The following is a 26,882-nucleotide window of genomic DNA, read 5'->3' as shown; positions in this document are numbered from 1 at the left end:
AAGGTTTCAATGTGCGAATTTAATTAATTGTTGGGAACAAAAAAAGGAGGGGAAAAAATCAGAAGCTCAATTACAATGTCTATCTGAAAGCTGCATACTTAGGCCTCCACATCTCTCACAAAACATGCCACCACTTGAACTCCGGGAGTAATTAAATTTTATGAAGTTTGGCGAGAAGAGAGGGCCTCAACTCATAGTTTACCATTTGATTACAAACTACTTGCTAAATAGCAGGAGAATTATCAAGTCCAGGAATACTGGGTTCTGCCCCTAGCTATAGGAGCTAGAGGTTAAAACAGTAAAGGGGTCAACCACCGAGTCATGTAATTTGGCCCATCCAGATGAAAGGCAGAGTATCTGAAGGAGTAAGAGAAATGTATTCTGGTCTCAATCATTGCCATAATGTGCAGCTTTTTTCTTTAGTTTTGCATTGCAGGAGGTTTAGGTGTGCAAGAGGTCACAGACCGAAGCCTTGGCCAGTAAAGTTAGGAAGTGCCTTGTCATGTAGACAAAATAGGAGTAGGGGAAAGCCAGGGATATAAGGTGTGCTTCCTCAGGGCAGCCTCCCAGAGTCTGCAGGAAATTCAGCCCGGGACTCTCACTTAATGATCTCACTGATTCAGCTGAAAAAGCAAAAGCCCAGTACAGCTAAGAGTACGTGATAGAAACAATGATAAGGCAAGAGGGAGGGAAGAAAAAAGAACAATTGATTTAATGCCTTCTTCATTTGTATTTAAATAAATAAAGATGCCAGTAGAAGGCTCTAGGCACCTTACCACACAATTAACACAACCAAAGAGAAACCAAACTATGCACCACTCCCAAGCAGCATGAAATGATTATCCAGAATGTGCTATGCCACCTCCCAAAGGAAAAAACTCGCCCCAGCCCTCACAGCCTCTCTCTCCAAAGGGTGACATTTGCAATGTGCTTGCCTTGCAGGCATCTGCTGGGAAAGGGGGACATTGCATCCCTGAGAGCCTCTGCTGCCCTGCCAGGGACACCCCTGCACCTCTGCCGGCCCACAGCCTCAGGAGACATGAAGTGCTCACTAGCACACTGGAAAGGGATACAACATACTGCTCTTCTTCCTTAGCAGAAAAAAAGTTGGCTCACCCAAGCCCCTTGTTGACGCTGAAGAATACTGCTGGCCCTGGTATAACGAGCTGGAAAACTTCTGTGTCCTAATGAAAAAAAGGAAAGGAAAAAAACCGTAATTTCACCGGCAGTTGTTTCACTAGCGGGACTGTAACAAGCTCCAAGCCATAATGCTGTTAGTGTTTCTCCCACCACCAGGCACTTTGAATTGTTTCTGTTTCCCATTAGCATCTCTTGCCCAATGCTGCAGCTGCACACACACCCACCCACCCCTGTAGCTGCCGGTGGAGCCAGGGCTGGAGCTGACAGTGCTCCAGCTCCCGGCCCTTGGCTCCGGGGACACAGCCTTCCCCTGCCTGCACCCAGCATGGACACAGTGCCTGAGCCCGGCTCTGCCAGGCAGGGGCAACCCAGGGGTGTCAGGTGTGGTGCCTGGGTTCTTGCAGCATGCCAGTTGCTCTTCCTGCACAGCAGTAGTTTTTTGCTTGGGTTCATGTGGATGAACCTCGATTACACCTGGTGAGCAGAGACTACTTTTGTGGCAGTCATGCTCAAGTGCTAAGGCAGTCACTCTCAGAGCTGGGGCAGGGTGCTCCAAAGTCACCTGTGAGTGAATGCTTGATGCTGTAGAAGGATCCCTCCTGTCCTCTCTGGCTTGTCCCAGTGATCCCCAGCCCCACCTTTCACACAGAAGCCCCCAAGAAGCTACAGTGCTGCAGAGCAAGCTCAAGGGCACACAACAAGCCAGCAAAACAGATCAGGGACTGAGATGAGGCAGGGGAAGGGTAGTACCTGTGTGTGTTGGTCCAAAGAAACCTAGCAAAGATGGGGCATTCAGATAGGACCCAGAGTCAGAGGGCAGAGAGGCTGGGTACCATGAGTGGGGACAGTGGGGGAATCAAAACTTCATCGAATCATAGAATCAAAGAATCACAGAAAATGCTGGGTTGAAAGGCACCCCTCAGGCTCATCAAATCCAACTCCTGGCCCTAGGCAGGACACCCCAAGAGTCACACCATGTGCCTGAGAGCATTGTCCAAACACTTCTTGAACTCTGTCAGGTTGCTGCTGTGACCCCTTCCCTGGGGAGCCTGTTCAGTGCCCAGTCACTCTCTGGGTGAAAAACATTTTCCTGATATCCAACCTAAACCTCCCCTGACTCATCTTCACGTCATTCCCTTGGGTCCTGTCACTGGTAACTGAGTGAAGAGATCGGTACCTGCCCCTCTGCTTCCCCTCATGAGGATGTTGAAGACAACAGTGGGGTCTCCTCTCAGCCTCCTCTTCTCCAGACCTCTGAACAGACCAAGTGACCTCAGCCATTTGCCATAAGGCTTCCCCTCCAGACCCTTCACCATCCTTGTGGCCTCCTTTGGACACTCTCTAATAGCTTCACGTCTTTTTTACATTCTGACACCCAAAGCTGCCCCCAGGACTGGAGATGAGGCTGCCCCAGCCCAGAGCAGAGTGGGACAATCCCTCCCTTGCCCAGCTGGCAATGCTGGGCCTGGTGCCCCCAGGACAGGGATGTCCTTCCTGGCTGCCAGGGCACTGCTGACTCATATCCAATTCGCCATCAACCAGGACCCCCAGGGCCCTTTCCATGGCACTGCTGTGCAGCCTCGCATTCCCCAGGCTATACACACAGCCAGGGTTGTCCTGTCCCAGGTGCACAGTCCAGCACTTGCTCTTGTAAGTCTTCATCCAGTTGGTGATCACCCACCTCTAATTTGTCCAGGTTTCTCTGCAGGCCCTGTCTGCCCCCCAGGGAATCAACAGCTCTGCCCAATTAAGTCTTGTCAGTGAATTTACTTAGTATTCCTGCCAGTCCTGTGTTCAGGTTGTTAATGACAATGTTGAAGATCACTGGGACTAGGATGGAACCAGCCTGATGTCCCCCCCATTCACCATAACTCTTTGTGCCCGACCTGTGAGCCAGATGCTCACCCTCTGTGTAACACAGGTACTCTGTGTGCCGGATGCTTTGTCCAGAGGGGTTCTGTGAGAAACAGTATTGAGAGCTTTGCTGAAGTCCAAAACAGTTACATGTGCTGGTTTTCCTGCTAATTGGTGTTTGATTGCTGACTTTTTCCTGCCCAAGTAACTGTTGCTGTTATCAGGGAAATTAACAGCTGCAGTTGCTGGAAAAAACTCTCTGCTGCAGTAAAGGCTCTCTGCTGTTGTTCTCCTGAACTACCTGCTCCAGACTGAGCATGAGCTGTATCCAAACCATCTGGGTGACTGCAGAGGTGCTGTGGGGCAAGCTCAGACTGGCATAATGCACAGTTCTGAGCACTGGTCAAAAGAAAGAGCTTGCCTGACTGGGCACGGGAAGGACCAGTGCGTGGCTGGTTCTCCAGACCTCTGGAAGACCCGGTGTGCAGAAGAGAGCAGCCTCCAAGTCATGTGCCAGCCAAGTATGGGAGTCAGACATCTCCTCCAGCCTTGGTAGCCTGGCAGAACTAGAAAACACAAGTCTTGAACCACAGATCGTGGTTTTGCCAGGTTAATCCTTACATCTCCTCAGCTCTGGCTCTGCCCTCACAGTTGACATCTGACCATCTGCTCTGTCAAAACCCTAAATTCTTGCAGGATGAGGTTACAAAGAAGAGACTTTCAACACTGCAGTAACTTTCATTTGTCTTTGGGTTCTCTACAGGTTTACAGTGACCAACTATGGCAATAACCAGAGTGATCCTTATAAAGCAAGGCAGGGTTGCCAAAGCAGGGGCAGATCAGAAGGTACTTGGGAATCACAGTTGGAGACATCTCTACAGTTACAGGGATGACACCTGGCAGCAAGGCTGCACTTATGAAAGCTGCACCTCACGCATCTGGCAGGTCACCTCCTGCTCCACTGCCCTGCAGAGCCAGTCTGCATGGTCCCACAGTGTTTGCCACCTTGGTGACCCTGACACCTATGCAGTACAGAGCACAGAGTTCTGCTGCTGCTAAATCTGCACCAGAGCATGCAGGCATAGCAGAGCTCGTGGGACATGAGCTGGCTTGGGTCCAGTACTAGTCCTGCTCCCTCAGTTCAGCAGTGTGCCTTCTGCAACAAGCCTTGCCCTTATTACTTTGTGCACAGCTCCAAAAAGGTACCATGACTTCATGGGATCAAGGCCAGAGCTTTGAAGTCTGCAGGGCTCCCTGGTGCTGCACGGGCACAGTGACTTGGGTCTTCACTGGCAGGACACCCCTGCACCACCTTTCACTGTGCGAAGATGTTTGCAGTATCCAGGGGAGCAAAAGGAGGAATGAGTGACATCAGGGGATCTGCCTCTGACTGGGAAATCCAGAGTTTGTCCCAAGGTGCTCTCAGGTGTGCTTTGTCACCTGCCCCAGTGCCAGGTATGTCTCAGTACACACACCCCCATAATCCCAGTCCAGCAGCCATCATCATACTCCTCTCAGTGGGCACTGCCTGGCTCTGAGCCTTCTCCTCGAGTTTTCATCAAATGCCAGAAAAGCTCCTGCTCTCTTGTCCCTGGTAGACAGAGCTCACATTTGGCAAGTAGAGCCCAGCAATCCTGTGGCATGCTTAAACAGAGGAGCTGAATATATCTCCTTCCTCATCCAACAATTATTCTGCTTCCTTTCCTCATTCCAGGTCCCCAGCCTGAGTGCCTCTGCCTCGGCGCACGCTGGATGCGCTCCCAGCAGTGCTCAGCCCTGAGTGTCAGCTGGGAGCGCGTGCAGCCACAACATCAGGCATGATCCCTGATCCCAAACAGCACCAGCTGTCACCACCTCAACCCACTGGGACTCAGTGTGATGGGGTTTTTCTAGAGTACACATTCTGCCAGCCCCAAGCCTCAGAAACCCACCGAGCCATGCATTACTCAGCAAGCCCCAATCCTAACCACCATCCCAACAAGGAGAAGCCGTGGTTACACTGCTGCCTGCTTGGGGGCAGGCGGTTGGCAGAAGGAGGGGTGACCCTCCTGTGAGTCAGGGAAGCTCCTGGCAGTCTCTGAGCAGGCCCCTGGGCAGAGGACTTGTCCCATCCATAGGTGCAGAGATGCCCAGCAGAGCTCCCCAGGGAGCGCCAGTGACATGCATGGAGGGAGGAGTGAGCCAGGGCAGGCAGTGTGGACTCGGTGGGACAATGCACAGAGGGAAACCTCTCCTATCAAACACCTAGCCTTGAAATAGTCTGAGTGACCTCATCTGGCTCTCAGTGTACTCCAAACATGGGGGTTGATGTTAAAACTGTGCTGCTTAGGGTGTAAGAGCCTGGTCTACTTCCAATGTATTTCTGCCAGGAATATTGCCACCAGCTCCAGCAGGGACGGGGTTTGGGCCTGAGGGAAGGAGAAGAGGTGGAATGCGATGCCACCATGGAGGAATCAACCTGCATTTCCCAAAGCCAGACAGCCGTCCTCCTGGAGGCAGAGGTAGTAAAAGGAGGACATCCAGATGGGAATGAACTGACATCTGGAGCTATCTGACTCCATAACTCTTTGTCTCTCCAGTACTTATTGTTTCTACAACAGGAGCGATTAGTGCCCCCACCAAGGTCAAGGCCTCCCTGACAAGGCACCGAACGGGCGTAATGAGAAACAGCTCCTGCCCTGAGCAGCTGACCTGGAGAAGAGATCAAGGGCATGGGAAAGGGGGAGAGAGGTGGGAAATGACTTGCTAACCATGGCACGGGCTGGGAGAAGAGCTGGGATCACAGACATGGGTCTCTCCACCTCCCTTCCACCCCTCTCCCCCAGCCCAGTGCCCTCGGCAGTGAAACCACACAGACGCTCCTCCACAGCTCTGTGCGGCTGCAGAGTTAATGAGTTAGGTCTGTGAATTAGTTAATTTCCAGGAGCGGTTCTTTTATGACAAACACCACACAGCAGGCATTTTACATCTACAGCTACAAGAGCAGCCTCTAAGCCCACAACCCTTTGTCAAGAGTAAAAATAGAAAACAGTCACAGTAAATGGGAAGAGACAGGAATAAGGCAAGGACAGGGAAAGATGGAAGCACTACAAGTTCTGCAGAAGAATGGAGGCTTCAAAAATATCCAATTATCTCCAGAATCCGTGCGCTGCACACTTGTTTCAGCAAGATGGTAAAGAGGGTGGCTCAGGGCTACACAAAGCCATCTCTAACAGTTACTGGGATTCAAACACCTTAGACTCATTACTCAATAGTTAGGGAGCCCATCCTAGCCCAGAAGCCACATCTTGCTACACTGGCTGAAGCTGAACAAGGCCCTTGCGTTTCCATCCCACCAGGATGAGGGGGACCAGCAGTGTGGCAGCCCTAGCAGTGCTCAGGGCCCCCAGAGGTGAGGAGCAGTCAAGGCAGAGGGAGGCAGCTGCGAGCAGGGGCAGTGCAGAGGGACAACTGCAGCCCCCAGAGCCCCTGTGGAGGATCGATAAGGAACACCAGGGCAAACACAACCTTGGGGAAAGATTCCTTTGAGGGAAAGAGAGGTGCCAGGGGGAGCACTCAGAAAAGAGGGTGGCTCCACCCATAAGCACAGCTGTGCTGGGCCAGCTCAAAGCTCCAGGCAGGACTGTAGCCTGTCTCCAAGTGCCAAGGGAGGAGATGTTGGAGGAAAAGAGCAGCCTTCCCATGGACAATCCTCCAGTCCTGAGCCGAGCTTGCCAGCACAGGGATGGCAGTGGGTGCACAGCCTGTCCACACAGAGCACCAAGTGAGCACGAGCAGGGCTGTGAAAGGCAGTGCTGCTGCACAGTTGTGGTGTACAGCAGGCACAGAGGAACTGCGACTTTGGTGAGTGGTGTTTCCTTGGTGCGGAGCAGGGGAGGGGTGGCAAAGGCACGGGCAAGTGCCAGGCAGTGGAAAAGAGGGAGACAAAAGAAGGTATTTTAGAAAATAATGGAGGGGATTGATTAGGAATGGAGCAAGAGGGAATGGATAGGTCTCTAGAAGATAACAAAGTAGGGAAGGAAGAGGCTTTGGTGACAGGTGGTGGTGGAAGAACAAAAGAGAACAAAAGAGAGGCAGTGTGAGGCAGAGAGCATGAACACAGGCTGAAATGAGAGACTGAAATAATGGTGGGGAGAGCACCCCTCAGACATCCTTCAGAAAGGAAGAGACAAACAGTGAAAGAGGGGAAAAACCCCCATAAAATGCAAAGGGAAGAAGTGGATATCATTTTATCGCTGAGCGTGAGGTGACGCTGGCATGCAGGAACCCAGTGATTGAAAAGCACAGGCAGAATGGTAAATTCCCCTACATGTGCTTGCACACCACAGGCACAAATAACCTGGGGATGAAAGGACTGAGTGTTAAACTGGAGTGATGCCCAGAAGAACGGCCCACCACCTTTCCTACTGTGTTTCTGGGCTAGGCCTAGAGCTCAGGCACCAATCCACCCCAGGCAAGACATCCTGTGTCAGTGCCCCCCTAATTCCACAGCCTGCTGGGGAGGAACCTACTGGTCTTTCTCTGAGGATCCCAGACTGGAAAGTGCAGGAATCCTGCCTGTGGGGAGCCAGGGTGCTGAAAACATTGAACTGCTTTGAACAATAAGGAGGTTCATCTCCTCACCTTGGGTGCTCTGCCTTTCACCTACACTGAAGGCTTAAAATAGCCACAGGGAGACAACACCAACACTCTCAGGGTCTGCCTGGGCTCCCCAGGATAAACGTGAGGCTAGTCTCAGCACACAGAGAGAGGAATCCAAACACCATGTCTGTGGTCGTGGTCCCTGCTTCAATGCTCTTACAAGGAACATTTTATGTATTAAAATATAATTTTCCCTGTAACTTCCTTTTTAACACTGCTGGCTGTTCAGCCTGGAAAACGTGACTCAGGAAGAGGCTGTGGACATCTCCCTGAACAGAGGGGAGAGCAGCGAACATCAGAGAACAGAAATCACATCCCTTGTCATACAGACACCACCCAGGAAGGCCAGCCTGCCTCTGCTCTGGAGGAGGGCTTGGGCAGAGGAGGGTTTGTATGCTCTGCCACATGCAGCCCTTTCCTTCCTTGAGAGGATCAAACGCATCATTTACAGCTGCGATTATCAAAGCCAATCTTTTGGTCTCATTGGTCAAACTGGGGAAATCTCCCAAGTGCTTGTACTGCTAAAATAAGATCTTGTTCAGTGGAGATTATGCAGAACCATCTCTTTCCAGGCACATTTTGTTAGCAAGGGATTAACTAGGAATGTTGACATTTAAGTTGTTGTCACTGCATATTTGAGGCTGAGTGTACATTAATTACAGGGCAGCACAGCTCCCAGCCTCAAAGCTCCTTTTTTAACAGAAGAAGGGACCAAGGCTGTGCCTCCCCCTGTGTGTGAGAGGGGTTGGACCTATGAGGTGCTCCAGGAGGGATTTTAAGGGGGAAGATCAGGGGACAAGGGGAGACAGTCTGGTGCTACTGAGGCAGCCTCAGCGAATATCACATTCAGGTGAATGGGGCAGTGTGCACTGGTGGCAGAGACTGTCATTTCAGGCATCATCTTGTCATATTTAAGGAATTGGGCAATTACTAGATGTTCTTTGCAGAACCATATTTATCTCCAAGAGGGGAAAAAAAAAAAAAAAGAGAGAAAGAGAAAGCATAATATCACTTCAGCGACTTGGTTTGTCCTTTCGGTGCTTGGATGGCAGGTAATGTTTAGGGCCATGCTCTCCTTTATCCAGCCTGGATATCTCAGATGACTCTGAACTAAACCGGCTCAAAATATCAGTACAGCCATCCATCACATCTCATTCACGCTGGATTTCAAATCTCATTATGTTCCAAAAAGGCACAGGCAGAAACCCACCGTTTTGTTATTGTCCTAGTATTTCCAGCGCGAATGCATCCAAAATACCACAAGACCAATGGTGCCTCGGCACACGGACACATGGCAGGAACAGAGAAAGCTGCTCCGGTGCAATTGTTCAGCTCCATTTCATGGAGAGAGCTGCACAGGGGGAGGGCTGCGTGGCGGGTAGAGGAACAGAGAAACACGCCAGGCTACACAGAGCTGACAGAGGAAGCAGGACCAGAGGGAGAGCAGGGCATCGAGAGACGCCTGCAACTCGAGGGGAGAGACAGCAACAACGGCAGACATCCCCGAAGGAAAGGGAAAAAAAAGAAAACGGGGGGGAAACTGGCAGGCAAATAAAGGGGGAAAGGCGGAAAAAGGCAGGAGGAGGGAAGGGAAGGGAAGGGAAGGGAAGGGAAGGGAAGGGAAGGGAAGGGAAGGGAAGGGAAGGGAAGGGAAGGGAAGGGAAGGGAAGGGAAGGGAAGGGAAGGGAAGGGAAGGGAAGGGAAGGGACGGGACGGGACGGGACGCGCGCTCGGGTCCCGCGGGCAGCCCCGGCCCTCCATCGCCCCCTGCGGGCCGGGCGAGGAGCTGCGGGCGGGGCTCCCCCTGCAGGGCGGCACCGCCGAGCGTCCCCATCCCGGCGTCCCTCCGAGCCCCCCGCCCCGCCCTGCCGGGGGACCCCTGCTCTGTGCCTTCTCCGAGTCTGGCGGCCCCGCTCCTGCAGCCCTGCCGCGGCATCATGGAGCTCCCTTCCTTCCTCCGTCCCTCCCTCCCTCCCTCCCTCCCTCCGCTTGTCAGAACGCTGTAGCAGCAAACTGCTGTCCCAGTCTCCGAGGGAGCCCTGTCTCCTCCATAAGAGGGGCTTTCTGGATAGATGAGACCCTCCTCAAGGGGCAGTGAGATGGAGAAACAGCTTTTGAGGAGACTCGGAGAGAGCTGATGCATCCCCTCACCACCGTCAGGCAGTGAGGAAGATGCTGCGGGAGGAAGACGGACGCAAGCTTGCAGCCCACAGCAGTGGCAGACCTCAGCCTGCCCGAAGTGCTTTGCTCTTAGCACATGTGATCCAAGGACGACCCATGGGATCATCCCGTGGGATAAGGGCCACGAAACCCTGGCAAAGGGACTGGGGCACTGTGATGAGAAAGGCCACCAGAACTGAACAGGTCCTACTCCTATCGCGGTGGAGAGGGACATCTTCACTTACAAGGATAACATGGGGTGGCCGAGGTGTCTTGAATCTTAACCAAGTAATACAAGCTTTGGGCGTTTTTTCCTTTCCTCCGTGTGTAAGGGACTCCCACGTTTCTCGTCCTCCGTCAGCCTCGGCCGGGTGCTGGGAGCCCTTGGCCGAGCGCCGGGCGCAGCAGCAGCAGCGGCAGCGGGGAGTGTTTAAGTGCCCCCCGAGGCCCTCCCGCCTGGGCGCAAAGCGGAGAAGCAGCTGCCTGTTTACAGTGGAGGGTGCAAATTGGCCTTCGGGGAGAGCCGCACCGCGCAACTCCTGCAGCTCGGCTTGGGCGGGAGCGGGGGGGGAGACCTCCAGCTGAGGAAAACAACCAGGAAGGCGAATATCTGCCATTTCCTAGGGGGAAAGGATTCAGAGGAGAGCTGTCTGAGTCTATTAACTGATGCTGGTTCCTGTGGAGAGATGGTGGCACACTGGTTTACTTCAAATAGTCTGTTTCCATCTCTAATACCACCTTCAAGCATTCAGACCCAGACACACAGAACTCCCTTCCTGCTACCTTCTACGGCGTGTCTCTCACAGAGGATTTTATTTTCCTAACGGGAGACACGAAGCAGGGTTTGCAGTAAATGAAAAGAACCGTGTCCATTTGCATGGTTGCATAATCACGTTATACAGGGATCTTTCAGACTCTGGAGAGCAGAGCAAGACACAGAGAGAGAGAGAGAGAGAGACAGAGAAAAGTGGGACGTCATGAGCGGGAGCTAAAAGCCAGATCTCTTGATGAGATCAAGGAATAGATGTGAAATCAGTCAGATGGAGAAATGCCTGGATAGCTCTTCCAAACAGTGAGAGTCGCAGGCTTAGCTCTGAACATAAACAAAGCGAGATGTTTCTGGGGGTTGGGCTAGGTTTTGTATAAACTCTGTTTCCTCTTCCATCATTGAAACCGGATGAGAAGAGCAGCCTGTAGCCAGGATCCTTTGCCTCTCTGCTGAGGGCTTATACAGGGCTCAATTCCCAGGGTGCTCAGGCCAGGACCATTCACCACCATCATATTCACTGCAGAGTGAAAGAAAAATCGCTCACTTCATGCTGCTGAATGAGAAGCTCTATTTCCAGAATACACATTTGCCTCTTAATGGTAATTTACCAGCACTGGCAATATTCCCTTTTGGATTCCCTGTTGGTTAGACTGTTGGTTAGTCCAAGCCTCAGCCCACGGTCACCCGAACCACAGCCCTCTGAGAGAAAAAACTTCACTCAAAATATAAATGCTATTAAATCCAAAGGACAAATTTTCAGAGAAATTAAATAATCTCTGAAACAAGGGAAACCAAAACCGGACAAGTGTAGTCTTTCCTTTCTAAGAATAAGAAATCAATTTTGAAACCTAGCATCACCCATTTACTATCCTGTTACCCTAAAATTCTCACCTCCCATTCCTTACTCCATTATTTGTTCTGATGTCAGTAGCAGGAGGGTAAGAACATCTCCATAAACATTTCATGGTCCACTTTGTAACTCAAGTACTTCTGTGAAATTTTTAAATCTAGGACATATAGCCATCCAAACCATTTGAAATGTTTAACCATCTGAAGGATTTCTCAGCTGCTTCCTCGAGTGCGAAGTCAAACATCGCCTATCCTGGGGAAAAGGGAGAGTGGGAGGACATGTTTTTTACATGTTGTACCTCTTCGCCTCCTTTGCACAGTCTGATTTCTTGCTCACAGAGCAGTTAACGGATACAGTATTTAAAGGAGATGTATCCTCAGCCAGAGAGGACAAGGAAGCAACAGGTGCCCAATCTAAATTAACTATCTCACCCCAGGAGCAAAGCTGTCATCACCAGTCCCGAACTTGTTATAAGGAATAAAAGGCTAACGTGAGAGGCACAAGAGAGCCTTCCCTCCCCGAGCAACCTGCAGCATATGGCAGCAGGAACCTGCAGGATTTCCAGTGGCACAGAGCATGACTGCCAGGGGCTGCCTTCCCTTTGATGCCTAGACCTTTTTGCATCATTTGGGAAGTGTGAGGAGGCAACAGGTGAAATGCAAACCTAGCCCACTGTGTTCACATTAAATTTCTCAACATGTGGTGTTTCGTGTGAGTGGGATAACTGTCAGACATTGCCTCTAGAGGACACGTTCCTTGGTGGGCTTGGACTGCTCAGAAAATCCTGGATTCCTCCCCCAAGCCAGGCAGCTCCTGGCTACCTATCTCTGCACTGCTGTGCCACATCATGCCTGCTGCAACTGTACTGTGAAAATTGGGGCATTTATCTGTACCTCTGTGCTCCACATAGACAAAGTTTAGCTAAGGACATCTCCTTTCATGTCCTCACTGCACCTGGAGCTCCCAAGAGAAGCACCTAAACCTCCCAGGGACCATGAACAGTCCCAAGAGTGGGACTGAAAAGTAAACAGAGAGGAATACAGTGCCACAGGAAGGAAGGGATACCTGAGATACCTGCAAATGAGCTTGTGGAGGTTCTGGAAGAAGACTAGGAGCTTTGGAAGTGAAGAGATCCATACAGATGCTGGTTACAGCTGCAAAATACTTGACATAAACCACTAGACATTGGCAGCAGAATGTATGGGTTTTACAGATTTAGCAGAAAAGAATATATTACAAACTTGTTGCTTGAGATGTGAGGGGCCAAGGTATCTGCAACATAAAAGATGAACAGGACCTTTGCATTAAATTTTCTATCTGGAATGTCAAGAGGAAGGATGAGACAGTATTTCTAAATAATGAGAATGTTCTTTTTCGGCCTGGACTGTGACACGTACACCTTACATATGGAAACAGGGAGCAGGTACTAAGTAGAGAAAAGCTTCAAGCAGGACCCTGTAAGAAGAGCCTGAAGCTGGGAAGGGGTAGAAGTGGGGTGGGAAGGTGACTCACTTTGCTTGCTCAGAGGCTTCTCCTTGCTTGCGGCTGGGCATGTCTTCTGGATGGCACCCATGAAGCGGGCACAGAAGAGCAACCAGGAACAGACTCACTCCAACTAAAGCATGATCCACATGGAGAAAAGCTGTCTGAGCAGGACAGCTCCAGCAGCAGTGGCAGAAGTGTGGAGCTGTTAGGAATTGCTGGTGGCTAAGCCTGGCATTAGAGAGCACATACCAAGGAGCTCACCAAGCCACACAGCCAGAGAAATCCTTCCACACTGCAAACTCAATATGCTGGTCAAGATATGCAAGGGGTGTAAACTGCAGCAGACAGCTACAAACCAGCCATGAGAGCCAGCAGGACCACTCTGTGCCAGGGCCAGTCCCAGTGAATCAGGGCTGCGTGATGCGGCCAGTGGAGGAAATGGTTCTCGTGTTTCAAAATTGCTCGCCAGTGCAGCTGGAACAGAGGTAGGCAAACAGCAAATGCCTCTGGAACAAACTGCCAAGGCAGTAACATTTGGCTACACTGGGGCAGCTCTAAAGCTGAATATTTTCCTCATTAGTGTCACTGCAAAGATGCCCAAAAACCACCAGGAAGAGTAACACTGAAGGGAGAGGTGGTATGGAAACCATGAAAAAATTAATATCATTGTCAAGCTTTGATTTCCCATTTATGCAAAGATTCTTTTCTTTTTTAAATCTACTGGCAAAAGATAATCAGTGTGGAGACAGTGGGAGTACCCTGTGGAAAAAAATAGCTTTTCTAAAGAAGTTTACAAATAATGGGTCAGATCTCCTTCAGAATGACATTGAATCAGAAGAAATAAATGGAGCTACTCAGATTTAGTAAGGAAGGGATCCTATTGTTTTAATGTTATTTTATTTTAATGATGTTGGAAAAAGATGATAAATTGGCTCCCTCTGGTTTGGATTTTTCCAGACTGGCACAGGACAGATGCAACAAATGGAGAAAGCCAGTAGGACTATAAATGGAATAGAACTGTAGTTTCTACACTTAGCTATGTCTGTATCTCACATACCAGAACAAAAAAAAAAAAAAAAAAGAAAAAGGCAAAAGGGAGGGAGCTATGCTGACTTGGAGTTAGGGCTTGTGTTAGTAAATTTAGGGTAAGATACATCTCAGAGCACAGCAAACCCTCAGGGCTTAGCATTAACTTGAAAAAAATTACCATATCTCTGGAAATGAGGTGCTGAAGGCACCCAAAAGGATGTGATTTTTGTCATGCAGTGCCACTGCTGACCAAGAGCATGATTACAGTTAGGTCACTTTGACACTGGAAACCAAGGACACTACCCTCTCCTGCCAGCCATCGTGGTAATTCCCAGCGGCAGTGGGAATCCATCTCCGCATTTTCAGATATCTGCATCTTTGGTTTAACCTTGAGCCTGACTTGCAAAATTTCTATTCACAGCATATCAAATAGTTACTTCCATCCATCCACAACAGTTTTCTATGAAGTTTACATTTCCATCTTCATCAACATATTTTCCAAAGATGTGCATTTCATACGAGGTGAGTTCTGCCTTGTCAAAGATCTCATGCTCACTGATTCCAGCCTGTCTCAATATATACTCACATGTGTATTTATTTTACTTAAACTTACAGCAAAGCAGCTCAGCTTTGTTGTGGAGACGATCCTTATATTTTCTTGGTTTTGAGAATTTGTATACAGATAAACAACATTCAGGATCTGACATTTCACTTTGATTGCAAGTTGCTGTAATTAAGAACCAAAGCTTTATGAATTTTAATCATCAGCTGTAAGTGGTACATTATCTCTAGTTCACAATGAAAGCAATCAAGTGGACAAGATATTTTTAGAGACATTACTGTGGTAATATTACATTAAGTAGTGGTTAGTACACTATTTTCACACCCAGTGATTTCACACATTAATGCGGCTATAGATCAGCGTTAATGACAAGAGAAAGTTATTTTTCAAGTAGCATGAGAAGGGTGGTTAAAAGAGCTGCTGGGGATTTACACTTCAGCAGCAGGAGGGGCACCTCAGCAGGGTTGCAGCTGAAGATGCTCCAGCAGCAGGGGCTGCTTCCACTTCTGCTGGAGACCGAGGCAGGAGCCCCTGAATGGATACAGGTTAATGACAGGGGCAGCATTTTCTCCCTGCTCCTCGGGAGGGAAAAAAGGACAGGAGGGGAGAGCAAGGTAAAGTACAGTGACGCTGGCACTGAACCTCAGAGCTGGTGAGACGAATAACACACTACTTCTTGCCCAAGGCTGCCACTTCTGCAACACAACATTCCCCCCTTTCAAAGAGGGCACAGTAAAGAACAAGTCAGAAACACCCTTTGGCTTGAAGGTTAAAAAAAATAGGGAGTCTGGCACATTTTGAAGGTTCAGTGTATGCTACTCCACGTGGATACAATGTTGTCTAGATAAACCTGTAAATACAGACATCTCTTCTTTCAAGGCAGGAGAGACTAATGCACAATGCACAGGGCCCCAAAAGCAGCACATGGAAGTATTATCATCCTGCTGAAGGATGCCAGTTCATCCAAAAATTATTTGCCTGAAACTAAAACTAATTAGAAACACTGTTCTGGGAAGGAGAAATTCTTCCTTCTTCCTGGAGTCTCAGATCTGGGATAATAGAAGCTCCAGCAGCCTCACCCCAGACCCGCAGGCCATTTTATTTTACTGCAGAGGTCCTATGGGGATGGCAGGACTGGGACTGAGAGAGCTCAGCAGCCAGCTGTGCCAGGGAGAGAGTATGCAACAGAGAGCTGTCTGTGTGTCACAGTGGCAGACAGCTGTTGTCACTGCATCTTGGATTCTGTTGGAAATGCCCTCAGAGAAAGCCAGTTCGGCTCCACAGAAGGTGGCACTCAGGGGCTGATGCCTCTGCAGCCAGAACTTGCTGATACCAACATCATGGCAGCACTTTGCAGCTCCAGTCCAAACCACCTGGTTACAGAGGCCAGCTGTTGACAAAAGGAGCTTTCTACGGCACCCAGATGCAGTGATACAATGGCCTCTCCTGCTGCTCTCCCCCACACAGCACCAGTGACATTCCAGTAACAGGCCAGCCCTCAAATTCAGTCCAGAATTGTTGTGTGTCAGTATAATGGACCACTGCTGCTCTGTGATATAGAGAAGCAGTATGGAAATACCAATCAGACTTTAGGTAGACATTAGAATGGCCCTTTTGCAATATTTGCCTTCTTTTGTTCCAGGGTAACCCAAGCAGCTCTGTCTCAAAACAACCTGAAGTAGAAGCACTAGGTTCTGCCCCCCACGGTAGGAGAGGAATCTTATATTTGAGCAATAGATAACGCCCTCTGACCTACTTGTGCACTGAAGAATTATTTCTTTCTCAGGATCCTAGAGATGCCTTCAGAAAGCAGCATTAACTGCATATCAGGGCCTACTGGACAGACTATATCCACAGAAGTGTCACTGCAGTGCACACAAAGGCCCTACAACCTGGGGAAAAAGAATGTTGAAACAAGATCTAGACAGAACTGAAAAAGGTCTCCCTGAGAAGCTGAGAAAAATATACACTGTTAATGTACCATACACAAAATCCTGTATGCTGTTTGCTCACTGCCCAGCTTTCCAGGCTCTGCTGGGTTGTTTCTACGTGGAGAGGACGTCAGCTGCACCAGCAAAGCGTTTCTTGATACACAGCCTCTGTCTTCTGTTTCAGTCCCATTTCCCTACACCCTGTGGAAATGCACAAAGAATGTGGGTTCCCTGTACAGAAACTGGAGTCTGCCTCTGGAGAAAGCTCGTGTTCCTCACTCGGCAATGCTCCCAGCTCTTCCCATGGTGGCAGCTGCACAGCTCCCCATCACATGTTTTTCAAGCAGGTCATTAGAACTAATGGTACCTCATGTCAGGGCTGTGGCTTCATCAGTGTCCTCTCCCACTATGGGAAAGAAAATGAAATTGCTTCTTCATTAGTTCAGATGGGGCATGATTTACATGTCCATCTATGCCTGTAATTAAAAACATAATAATAGGAAAACACTAACTGTGACAATAAAGGATGAAGTGTCTCATGGAGTGAGAGGTTTCTTGATCATGGATCCAGCCCTGTACAAATGGAAAGGTGTGCACTTACATCACACAGGGCTTTTTTCCCTGCCTCCTTTTGCCTTTCCAGAGTTAGTTATGTGTAAAATGCAAATTTGGCATCACTTGGCACACATAGAGGTGTCTCTGCTAAGTGTGAGAGACACAAAGAACAGACACCTTTCTCTCATTCCCCTACATCAAAATGTGAATTCCCTTCTTTGGGTTTCTGTGCAAACAGGGGCTCAAGTCAGGGCCCTGTTTATGATGATGCCACACATGGATGCTCGAGAGGAATACGTAAGAGTGTCCCCAGGACTCACAAAATCATTGAGATGGGAAGGGATCTCTGAACATTTCCTGTTTCAGCCCTGATTAAAGATGCTTCAACTAGAGCAGGTTGCTTAGGCCTGTATCCAGTCAGATTTTTAATATCTTCATATGCAGAGACTTGGTAACCTCTCTGGACAGTATTCAAACCTGTTCCAGTATTCAACCCATCATCACAGTAAAAAAACAAAGAAGAGTTTTCCAGACAAAACTTCCTGTGTTTCAGCTTGTGCCTGTTGCCTCTTGTCCTTTCACTATATATCATGGAGAAGAGTCTGTCTCTGTCTTCCTTCCATCAGGCATTTATGCACCTTGATAAGATCACACCTTTCTCCAGTCTGAACAGCCCCAGCCCTCTCAGCCTTTCCCCATGTAAGAAGTGCTCCAAGCCTGTGATTATTTTCCTGGTCCTTTGCTGGAGCTGTTCCAGTAGCACATGTATGTTTTGTACTGAGGAGCCCAGGACTGAGCATCACTCCAGATGTGCCTCTTCAGTGCTGAGCAGAGCAGAAGGACCACCTCACTTGACCTGCTGGTGATGTTTTTCTAGGGTGTTGACCTTTGCCACAAGGGCACACTGCTGGCTCGTGTTCAGCTTGATGTCCACCAGGACCCCCAGGTCCTTCTTTGTAAAGCTGCTTTCCAGCCTCTTAATCCCTGGCCTGTACTGGTGGCTTGGGGTTACTCCTGCCCAGGGACAGAGCTTGGCATTTCCCTTTGTAGAACTTCATGAGACTCCTGCTGGCCATTTCTCCAAGCTGTTTAGGTCCCTTTGACCTAAATGGCAGAACCATTTGCAATGATCTGCCTACTGCAGACTGTCTTCCTGATACCAAACACTTGGAGGTTGGCTTAAATCTGGAAGGTACCATCATTACCCTTAAAAATTCAAGCCCTCCTGTTGGCCATTTGAATGTCTAGGGACCCTTAGGATTATGTCTGAGAAGGACTTGACTACGTGCGGATCACTGTACCACCAGTATGAGATCACTGTGCAACCCAAAAATCAGAAGCACCAAACCATGAGGGTTTTCTCAAAGGAATAAAACCTTTAAGGAATTTCCAAGTGTTCTATAGAGGTCATGCCCATTCCAAAAGGCTTAAATCCACAGGTTTGTGGGTTGTTGGGTTGGTTTTTTTTTTTCTCTTCCACAATCTGCTGAGACTATTTCTGTAACGTTCCAGCTTTAAGGCCAGGAGGAGTCTGGTCTTGGTAGGTGTCTGGCAGGATACCATAAATCCCTAAAGAATTTCCTTGAGCAGATCATCTCCCTTTGAATGTTTATGGACTGTATGGCTAGAGCACGGATCCTCTACAATCTATGAATAAATTCTGTTCTTAGGCATATTTTGTGCTTGCCCAGCCTTTGGAGACTTTTTTTAGTAAAAGATTTTAAACTTGGAATGTTTCACAATCTGAAAATTATTGTTCTTGACTGTTAGTTGGAGGAGAGGGAAATTTCATATCCAGGGAAGTTACTGCTCCTTCTCCCTCAAACAGGAAAGATGCATCAAGCAAGATTTTTGTAGAGAACTCTCCCAGAACTTGTATTATTAAATATTTTCACTTATGACAAGAATGAAGAAACAGAGGCTGATCTTATTAAACTTTCAGATAGTACCTTGTTGGGAGAGGCTGCAAATATGCTGGAAAACAGACTTAGTATTCAAAACATGTTTGATTATCTGAGAAAGTCTGGGAAAAAAACTCCATGTAATTCAAAGAAGACATGTAAAATTCTACAGTTGCTTAGGAGAAATCAGCTATTCAAATGTAGTAGACAGGGGTAGGACTGGCTACATGGGAGTTACAGTGTCAGCATTGGAAGGCAGGACTTGAACTCACAAGGGAAGCAAGTCCAAAATGAGCCAAAAACTGCTACAAGTCTGAGCAGGCCCCACCACTGCATGCCTTTAAGAAAAGGGCAAATGTTGGTCAAGAATGGCAGACAGATATCAGATAGATGCTATCAGATAGAGGGATGGACTACAAGGCATCCCAATGCATCCTTCAGTCCTGTTTTCTAACTTTTCAGTGATATTGTATTTGATAAGAAAAGTTTCACTGCTTGTTTCAGACTGCTGGGCATCTCTGAAGCAGTATTGCTTTTAAGACAGATCTAGTTCTCTGACAATAAGAGGTGACAAGAAAACCAAATTCTGCTTTTGGAAATCTCTTCCAGGAGCTCTGCTCTCCGATCAGTAAAAGCCTTTCTCCAATTTTCTACCTCAATGGAGTCAAGAACAGCTTTTCCCTTGACCTTACAGCCAATGTCATTTAAATAGTGTAGGGGGATGCAGAGTGCAGTGGAAGACTAAATGTAAAGGCTAAGTTCAGCTCTGCTAACTGTTCAAGTCAATGAAACTGCCATAGGGTTTAAGTAAGCCTACAGATTTTCTTCATGGCAAATTGTCCTCAGAAACCAGGTTGGTCTCTTTCCTCAACTGATACAGACATGAGTGCTGAAGAATGTAACAGGTTTATAGACCAAAAACTGTGCCAGACCTGAAAGAAACTTACCACAAGTAAGGCTTTGTGATTTTTTAAACTGCAGTTTTTAAACCCCAGAGAAGTTTTGGTTTGAATTTGCTTCTCCCTGACTTTCATACAAGCTTTTGCTGAACCAGATAGAACATTCAAAATGCCCAGCTAAGAGGGCTATCACTGTGAAGGTAAAGTCTGATTCTGGGAAGACATGAGCTAGTAATGCTTTGGAGACCATCCTATCCTATTAAATATGGAATAAGAAATTGTCCATACTACTGCCACTGGAGACCCAGGTCTTATAAAGTTTGAGGTAACTAGACTAATCACCATCAGAAAACAAGGGTCAGTAAGTGATAATTAAGTAGCTTGGGGATCTATTAAAAAACTTTAGAAATCAATGTTTACACTGTGTAGTTACAAATTAGCTGCAACGGGCATTGTTAAGGAACCATTTTTATACGACAAACACTGAATGTGTGCACATTAGAAGAGTTCCCCCATGATTAGAAATCACAGCACAACTCATTTTATCCCATCCCTAAATTAGAAACTTAATGCCTCAGTTTATTAGCAGAAGGAAATTCTATTACATTCAAGCAATGCTAGGACAGAGAAAAGCACAAATTTTGTGCAGCTCTGCAAAAAAAAGTTGTAACAAAGATGCTCACAATTACAGTTCCATGCTTCAGTGATTAAACAACTTCAGTGACTTAATGTCAGTGGAGTCACAAACACCTAGGAATTCTCTAGCCATGATGGTCTTCAGGAAGCAAAGTAGCTGCAGCAATGACACTGGCAGTGACAGCACTGGGGCTTTAGGAGGAAACAAAGTCCTTGCAGTGCTCAGCACATTGTACCTGAACATGCCTTTTGTTGCTGGCTGAAACAGCATGGAAGAACCCCCATGTTCCACATTGTCCAGGAATGACTCCCAACCAGGAACCCCAAAGAGCTCTTCATGGATCTATGCCTGAGCTCTGATCGGTGCTGTTCTCACAAGCCTCTGCACAATAGCACCCCCTCCAAGAGCTTCTGAAAGGTACACATCCCCAAAGCTTCCCTAGGGACACAGGCTCGACTACACCCAACTAATGGACACCACAAGTACTTACAAGGTGTCTGTTGCCCTAAGAAATGTTCTGCTGTCCCATATGTCCCATGTTCTAGCCAGTGTCCTCTGGAGAACCCATCCCATGGTTAGCAAAAAGCCCACTAGGAAGCTGCTTACTTTTCTAGACTACAGACACTGGATGCCAACACCACCAGCATGGAAGGTAGCCATTTACACTCTCCCGCTGCCCTGTGGAATTGGGGAAACATGAATCTGTATCTCCACAGCACGCACTGCCCACAACAACCCCCTTCACATGATCAGGAGGTCTCCATGGAGCGCACCCCATCTTCAGTAGTTGTGTCTCTCTGCTACTGTGCATCTCTATCACATGTGAAACACTGCCAATCCCAGGCTACAAAATCACACCACGTTCTTGTTCCACTTTTCCTGTTCGCTTATCTCAACCAACCCACCCTCACTATGATACCAGTTTCTGCTAGCACAGATGTGACAATCCACTGCAACTGAGGCGTGCCAGGAGTGCAACAGATTGACACTGCCTCCTTCCTGGCAGAGTAAGTTTCGGCGTCACTTTCCACAGGTGTGGTAAATTCAGGCACCAGGGATTAGCTGGGATACACATAAGATTGCACTGACCTGCAGTCCATTGACAGACATGTTATGAATATGAAATCCACTGCTAGCAGATACTAGCGACCTGCCCCATTACAAAGCTGTGGTGCCTTCCCTCAAAGACTACTGTGCAGTATGAAAATGGCTGCTCAGGATTCCCACATCAAGCTGATGCCAGCCTACTTCCCTAACTTCCTTCCAGAGGGCGAGTGTTTTCCACCAGCACACACTCCTCCATTTCACATCGCTTGTATTTCTGACTATTGAGGGAGGCAGGGATGTCTCACGCTGCCTTCAGGCTCTAAATGGCTTTCTGTGTCTTTATTTTCCTGCAACACTTCAAGGATCAGTTTTCTTCATGCCTCAGAGAAGTGGTATCTAAATCGTTTTAAACTGAAACAGGGACAGAATAAGCTGTGCAAATCATTTTCTAGTAGAACCTTAATTACATCCTGCAGTGTCTCGTCCTCAGCAAACCACCAGCAATAAAATTCTGCATTTCATTTTAAAACCAACAAGGCTGGGTTTTTCTATTTTGTTTTCCCCAGTTGACATATCCATAATCTAGCCTGGGACTTTGTTCCACAGAATTTTTGTCAAAGGCTCTAGAGAGTGTGCCTGCAACTACTAAATCTTTCTCAGGTTCGCATTCAATTTGCAAGTTATACAACTGTAGCTAAAGAAAGAGACGTTCTGTTTGCAGGAAGGTGTTTGCCAGATCCCCACTGGCAATGGCAAAAAGTGATTTATGATCAGTTTTAGTTAACATGGCCTCGCAAACAGATTTTTAAAAGTCTTTACAGCCATGGTCTAATGCCAAGGCTTTTTCTATAGGAATGTGCTCAATTTCAGCTGGTGGTGGTGTCCTGTGACTCAAAAGCAAAAGCAAATGGGTACAAATATTGAATACATCCTCTTGATGAGACAAAGGGCTTTTTACTTTCCAAGCATCCCCCCCATGCTCCACCGCTACAAATTTGCCTTTTCTAGTTTTTGGTTTGTGCGGGGGCGTTGGTGACTTTTGGTCCCTCAGTTCACAAGATGCTCACAATTACAGTTCTGTGCTTCGATAATTTAACAGCTTCAATGACTTAATATCCCTGGAGTCACAAACATCTAGGAATTCTCCAGTGATGGTGGCCTTTGGGAAACAAAGTAGCTGCAGCAATGACACTGCTAGTGACAAGTGCAGTGTCTTTAGGAGGAACCAGAACTCGGTTCATCCTTCTGTGCTGGAGTCCTGGGTGTTGTTAACTCCTCCAAGAAAGATGGATTTGTCTCTACTGTTTTTAAGGGGTACAAATAAAAGCCTTAGATATATTCCTGGCCCCGTGTTTGTATGTGTACTTACATATTCGATTCACACACTAAATTGGTGTCCTTCTTCCTCTTTGGGGCTGCTGCACTCTGCTACCAGTACAAAAAAATTTTTATGACACTGTCATCACTGTCATGAGCACAGGCATCCTCTGGCACATACAAATCCCTCAAGGGATGAAGCCACTGCAGTTCTTGCATCTTTTCCCAAGCACCAGATGTAGTTGGTTTGTGTTGCTCACACAGCATGCACAGCTACTTAAACTTTAACCTTGGGCTTGAGCTACAGATGCCTTTCCCACTGTTTCTTGGAAGCTCCATTGTTTCCTTTGCCTTGACTAATCCTCAGGCTGGGTTGAGGGCTGGGTTAGTGGCTTCCTTCACTGGCACACTCTGATGGGATTTCATCAAAACCAAACTCTGGGGTCCCTGGCATTGTTCTGCCCAGTCCAACCCGAGGTTCTGCAGACCCTGCAGAGACTTAGTATGAGCCTTCGTTCATGACCCCAACCCTTACTGAGTGTCCCATTCTGGCACTACACTTCTCTGCAGTGCTCCAGTTGCTGTAACACTTTTATAACTCCCCTCATTCGCATAAAATAATTGAATATTCAATACCAAACATCCCCAAGCCATGTACTGCAGCTGTGGCCAGCTTTCCTGAATCTTGACAGCCACAGTCCAACACCTCCACAGGGCTGCATGTTATGGGACACAGCTCAGGGCCAAGGGGAGAAGGAGCTCCACAAGGATCTCACCAACAGGAAACAATCTTCACTCTCCAGAAGCTGTGTGGCTTCTTATGAGAAAGACTGGAGCCATCCCCAGAAGCCCTGATAACATCAAGCAGAGGTTTTGAAGCTCAGCAGCCTGTACAGCTTCTTTCTTCCCTCTGCTGAGATGGCCATTCTTCATAGGAAATATTCCCCGTTATCTGAGGAATTCAGGAAGCCTAGGACTTCCATTTGGCACAGAAGGATGAATTAAAGGAGAACAGCCCCCAATGCCACCCCTGCTCAAGCAGATAGCAGCAAAAAAAAGCCAGACCACAGCTCTGAGAGAAACTCAACATGTAGGAAGTATGTTTTCTTCAACTCAGTCTTATAAGAAGCTTGGAGAACCAAACTCTTTCCCAAGCACCCTTCTTCTAACCTATGTTGAATATGTAAAGCAAGGACATCAGATTTACAGCCAAGTGATTTTCCACTCCGGGCACATGGAACAGGATGAAAGTAAATTTGTGGGTGTTTATGCTTGATTTGGCAGAGAAAAAAAATGAGGGAGGGGCTGTGTTTGAGGGAGGGTATCAAAGATCAGAGCCAGATGCTCCTGCATGGAGCTCTGGATTTACAGGAAATTAAGAAGGTAGAGAAGGTGAGGCAAAGGCTGTGTTTGAAGTGAGAGTCAAGGGGTTCTGAGGCTTACAACCATCCAAAGTGCTTGGGGGGAACTACAGCCCATGCCAAAACCACACCACAGTGGCCTGGGGTGCTTTCATTATACAAAGCCTGGGAGAGCAGAGGCTGTAAATGTAGCTTCAAAAGGAGCTTCATCTTAAAGTCTTAGCTCTCAGGGCCTATTAAACATTTATGCTGACTACCACTCCTACTATTTGCTTCAGAGAAAGTACCCGAAATAACCTTTGCTACAGAGTGAACTACTACAGCTCTAGTGGCTGTGTAGGAGACTAGCAGAGAGCTGTGAGAAACAAACAGAAATGGTGTTGGAAGAGTGCGCTGATGTCTCTATTCAGTCAGCCAGGAAAGAAGCAGGAAAATCTGGTCTGGAACCTGAGAGGGAAGACAGAAAACTTTGATAGAACTAATGGGTGGATTAGTGATGTAGAGATGGCTAAGACTGAGGCAGACCAGCGGAGGCAAATATAGATATTTAACAGTTTTGACAATTTTTTGTTTTTACCACACTAAGGTTCACACTTTTGGGGGAGTCTTCAGACCAGCCTCTAGTTGGATCTATGACTACTGCAGCTCTAAGAAGGACTGTAGAGAAAAAGAAAAAAAGCAGACCTCTATGCAGAAATCAAAAGGAAGACAGAGGATCTCTAGGAGAAGATGAAAAGACGGGATTAATTTTCCTGATTTGCTTAAAAAAATGTTTGGCTGTGCAACAAGAGTTTATGATGGGACAGACAGAAGTACTCAAGGTTTTCACTCTAGGAAGTTGTTCCTATTAATAGCAGATAATACACAAAGATTCACTTATTCCCCCATAAGGACAACTCCAGTAGAGGGTTGTGCTAGCACTAGCACCTTCCAAGCAGGTGCTCAGAAAGTCCCTCAAAGTCACTTATTCCAATGGCTGCACACATGATCCTGCAGACTTTGCCTGCAGGAGCTGCTGCCCTCCAGTCATGCAGCCAGGGGTTGATCCCAGTTTTCACTTGTGGCCTTGCACAGAGTGAGCACTCGGTGCCTGGATTTTTCAGCTCTTGCAAATTCAGTAGAGCTACAGGTCTGTGGAATTTAGCAGTCCTTGGGAAACCTTCATGCTCCTTGTCAGCACATGCTTTTCCTCTTTGGTCTGTTTTCTGGTAATAATTTCTCCACCCAAATCTACAAATACCTACAGGACCCACTCAGTTTCACACAAAAGAGGTCTTTACGACAAGTGGAGTTGGAGGCTTTTGGGGTTTATCAGAATTCACTCTGCAGAAACTTGGCATAAATGTGGTTCCTTCCTATTAATGAGCAGCCACAGCTCCTCTTCCTGAAATTCAAGGCCACCAAGCAAGGAAAGATGAATGTTTAGTGTTGACATTTGAATAGACAGACCCTGTGGAGATGGGACAGCGCTTCCCAAATTCACCCTTGGGAAGATACATCGATTGACTGATCTGGATTCGTGTTTGGATGGTATCTTCTTAACCCCAGCCCCTCTGACCTACATTCATTTGGCTGCCTATCAGCACGGGTGTTGCATCTAGTACCAAGCTGATAAGCTTGTCTCCTAAAGAATGGCCAAATATGACCGAGTTGACCCAAACCAAATACCAAACACTAAGTGGAGGGTAGCTTTAAAGACTGCATTCATACAAACCATTTTGCAAAGTGAAGTTCCTACACACTATGTTGGTGGTGCTCAACCACCAATTCTCAGTTCTCTTCCTTCATTGAGCCATAGAATAGCTTGAGTTGAAAGGGATCTTTAAAGATCATCCAATCTTTGAAGGACATTGACCTGTTGGAATGAGTCCAAAGGAGAGCCACCAAGATGATTAGGAGGATGGATGAGCTCTCCTACAAGGAAAGGCTGAAAGAATTGGGTCTGTTCAGCCTAGAACAGTAACTGCTGAGGGGTGACCTAATTGCGGCCTTCCAGTACCTGAAGAAAGATAGGGAGGGACTTTTTACAAGACCATGTGGTGACAGCACAAGGAGGAAAGGACTAAAGCCAAAAGAGCATGGGTTTAGATGAGATATTAGGTGAAAAATTCTTTACTGTGAGGGTGATGAGGCACTGGAACAGGTTGCCTAAAGCTGTGGATGCCGCATTGCTGGAAGTGCTCAAGGCCAGGTTGGATGGAACTCTGAGCAACCTAGTCTCGTGTCCCTGCCCATGGCAGGGGTGCTGGAACTAAATTATGTTTAAAGTCCCTTTCAACTCAAACCATTCCATGATTCTATGATTCCTTGCAATCCACAGCCCTGAAGCTGCAGAGAAATTTATACAAATCAGTCTGAACCTTTATACCGTAATGATGAGATTTGTGACTTTACCCTAGATGTTCAAATTGAATCAGGCCTTGGCAACAGCGAGTGGTCGGGACAGGAGACAGAGTCGCTTACAGGCTGGACCAACTGCTTGATGAACCCAGGCGTCCAGGGAAGCTCTTCCTCGAAAACGCCCGAAGGGAGCGAGGGCCAGCAGGCAGGCACACAGACCTGCGTGAGGCTGGCGGGACTCCTGAGGGCGGAGCCAGGAGGATATCGGGGGGGCTATCCCAGGTGCACACTCAGAGCTCCCCTGGGTAGCGGCTGCTGGTTCAGCACGGTCCCATCTGTCGCAGCCCGCCGCGGCCGTGTCACGACACGGCAATGTCCGCCCGCCCCCTCAGCGCTCGGGCGGG

The 26,882-nt window shown here is 47.9% G+C and overlaps 1 long non-coding RNA gene across 1 annotated transcript; it reads right to left on the bottom strand.

Annotated features, from left to right (window-relative positions):
* On the bottom strand, positions 1-26,832 carry LOC109144578. Its single transcript, XR_002045431.2, has 2 exons — positions 26,533-26,832; positions 1-1,184 (listed from the first exon to the last, which is right to left on the bottom strand). It is a non-coding gene; the product is annotated as an uncharacterized LOC109144578 (long non-coding RNA).
* Positions 26,833-26,882: the final 50 nt, after the last annotated feature.

The sequence above is a fragment of the Corvus cornix genome, chromosome 1 (genome assembly GCF_000738735.6).
Source record: "Corvus cornix cornix isolate S_Up_H32 chromosome 1, ASM73873v5, whole genome shotgun sequence".
Lineage (NCBI taxonomy): Eukaryota > Metazoa > Chordata > Aves > Passeriformes > Corvidae > Corvus > Corvus cornix.
Note: the sequence above shows the minus strand (reverse complement) of the source record. Positions and strands in the feature narration are given on the sequence as shown.